The sequence below is a fragment of the Adiantum capillus-veneris genome, chromosome 17 (genome assembly GCF_014529385.1).
Source record: "Adiantum capillus-veneris isolate H3 chromosome 17, ASM1452938v2, whole genome shotgun sequence".
NCBI classification, from domain to species: Eukaryota; Viridiplantae; Streptophyta; class Polypodiopsida; order Polypodiales; family Pteridaceae; genus Adiantum; species Adiantum capillus-veneris.
In genome coordinates this window covers 156,644,069-156,646,931 of record NC_140947.1, presented here as the reverse complement: position 1 = coordinate 156,646,931, position 2,863 = coordinate 156,644,069, and positions in this window count along the sequence as shown.

Genomic DNA, 2,863 nt, shown 5'->3' with positions numbered 1-2,863 from the left:
AAGAGAGCATTCATATTTGCCCCAGCATTGACAACACCAGACTGGGAGAAGATATTTCATGTTCATATCGATGGTTTGACATTTTCTATTGGATGCATCTTGGCTCAACTAATAGAAGGAAATATGGATTTCCCCGTCTGTTATGCAAGCAAGCAACTTAATTGTGCTGAAAAGAACTACACTACCATTGAGAGGGAAGTTCTAGGGATGATATATGCTATTTAGAAATTTTGGCACTTTGGGTTTTTCACTGATCATCAAGCCCTCTTATACCTTGTAAGCAAACCATGCAATACCGGACACATTGTACGATGATTTATCATATTGATAGATTTTGACTTTACAGTAGTGGTTAAAAAGGAAAAGAAATATCTTCGAGCAAGATCATTTGTCCAGATTGCCAAATGAATAAGATCTAGAAGGCGTAGATGATGACATCCCTGATGCATATCTTTTCGATGTTGAAATGGTACCCAAGTGGTCTTAGGAGATATTGGTTTACTATCTTATGGAGGTGAGCTCAATAGAACGGGGCAGGAACTTAAACGACAAACGGTTCGACAATCAAGGTCTTTCCATTTAATTGGCAGATGTTTGTATTATTTAGGTTTAAATAACATTTTACATTTATGCATGTCCTGAAGAATACAATTACTATCTTTTACAAGCACATGTTCACGACTTAGCATTTCATTGCTTGCAAACAAAAACATAATAGTGCTTGAAACAACGAGGAGTTTTATTGGCTAGATATGTGTGCTATTGTGCATGAGTATGTTATAGTTGTGATACATGCAGATCTACACCACCAATAGAACATGCAACACTGGTTCATGTGACAATTTCACCAGATTGGAGTTAACATACAATTAATTATCTGGCAACAAAAATGTTTGCTGAAAACACCGCTAAAGCATGCTATAGAAATAGAGGCTTGAGACTTTATAATGATTGAAAATCAACTCTCTAAGAGAGGAAAGATAATCAGATCAGGATATGTGCAACAAAAATCATGTATTTGCCGACCCTAGAGCAGGCACATGGAGGTATAAGCGAAGGCCATTTATCAGGGCATAAGACAACAAAAATTATCTTAACCCGCTCAACTATGGTGGCCTACATTACACATGGGTGCTGATGAATATGTCAAGAGATGCGATTCTTGCGAGCGTACCAAGGTACCAATAAATAGGGATGAGCTGCACTTAAGGACAATGATGGGAGCCATATCATTTTCTAAGTGGGGTATAGATTTTGTCGGACCAATTTTACCCCACGCTTACAGAACTCACGCCCAATATATCATTGTAGCTATGGACTATCTCACTAAATGGAATGAAGCTAGAGCCACACAGAAAGCCAATGCAAGGACCATTGCACAATCTCTATACAAAAATGTCTTGGTCAACCTATAGAACTTGTCAGTGATCATGGCACACATTTCATTAGCAAAGTTATTGAAAGTCTTCTAGATGAATTCAAGGTAATTCATAAGAAGTTGGCTCCATACCATCCATAGGCTAATGGACAAGCTGAAGCTACAAACAAGATCCTATGCATGGTATTAGGACATATTGGGACCAACAGTTACACTCTACATTTTGGGCTTATAGGGTAGCTTATAAACATGTATTGGAACAACACTATACAACATGGTGTTTGTTCTTAATGCTATCTTGTCTATGTATTTCTTGATCCCAACACTAAGGGTAGCTAAACACCTTGAATGGATTGTCCCTGAGTTGTCTTAAAGACTAGATGATCTTTAAAAGCTAGATGAGATCCGCCTAAAAGTTGTAGCTTCCATCTATGTTCAAAAGAGAAGGCAAAAGGAATTTTTTGATAAGCATGTACGCTCCAAAGAATTTAAAACTGGTGATTATGTCATAGTTTATACATTGAAACATCATGCTTGAAAACTTAAAAATCAAGGGATGGGATCCTTTGTGACCAAATATATATCACCGAGTGGGGCTGTCAAGCTTGCTACATTGGTTGGTGAAGAAATCCCAAACTGGATTAGTGGATGTAGGCTTAAAAACTTATCCTTTACCATTATTCCAACACATGCTTCAACAAATCCATGCAGAATAGAAAAGATCTCAAGGAAAACAAGGAATAGTCAAAAAATCTCAAGACGAAGCAAAGGAGCAATGGAAAAAAGAAAGCTTCTACAACAATAGCAGCAGCAGTAGGGACTACCTCTATGAATCAATGTAATCAAAGTGACAGAGTTCGAAGAGGAGCATATGATATATACAATAATCAAAGTCAAGCTTGGAGGTAATAAAGTGGAGGCCAGAGCAATCCTAGATTCATGAGCTCAAGGAAATCTTATTTTCTATAGCCTATATAAACAGCTTGCACTTGAGGACAAACTAAAGCCAACACAACAAGCCCTTCAAAAGCTATTCGGAGCATTCAATTAAGGTAATGGTATGAACAATAAAAACGTGAAAATTAATGAATATGTCTATCAAAATAAGTTTTATGTGGTAGAAGATACTCAACTGCTACAATTGTGTGGCAAAACTAAGTTATCATGCCTCCTTATGTGATGCACATGGAAGTCCACCATGTAGTTTCCATTCTCATTCTTCTCATTCCGCCTAGACATATTTGCAAATGCTTTGCACTTGAAGACATAGGTATGGAAGGCTCAAAAATTGTCCTTCACTATCCTTTCAATAGCTCCAGAGTACCTAGCCTCATCACTATTGTGTCAAAGTTTCCCATGATGCCACAACCCATGCTTGTCAATGTGCGTGTACAAAAGTGTCGATCATTCGACCACATAGAGTTAAAGGAAAGATACTATAGGATAGAAAAAAGTATACAATCAATTATAAAGATAAAATCAAGC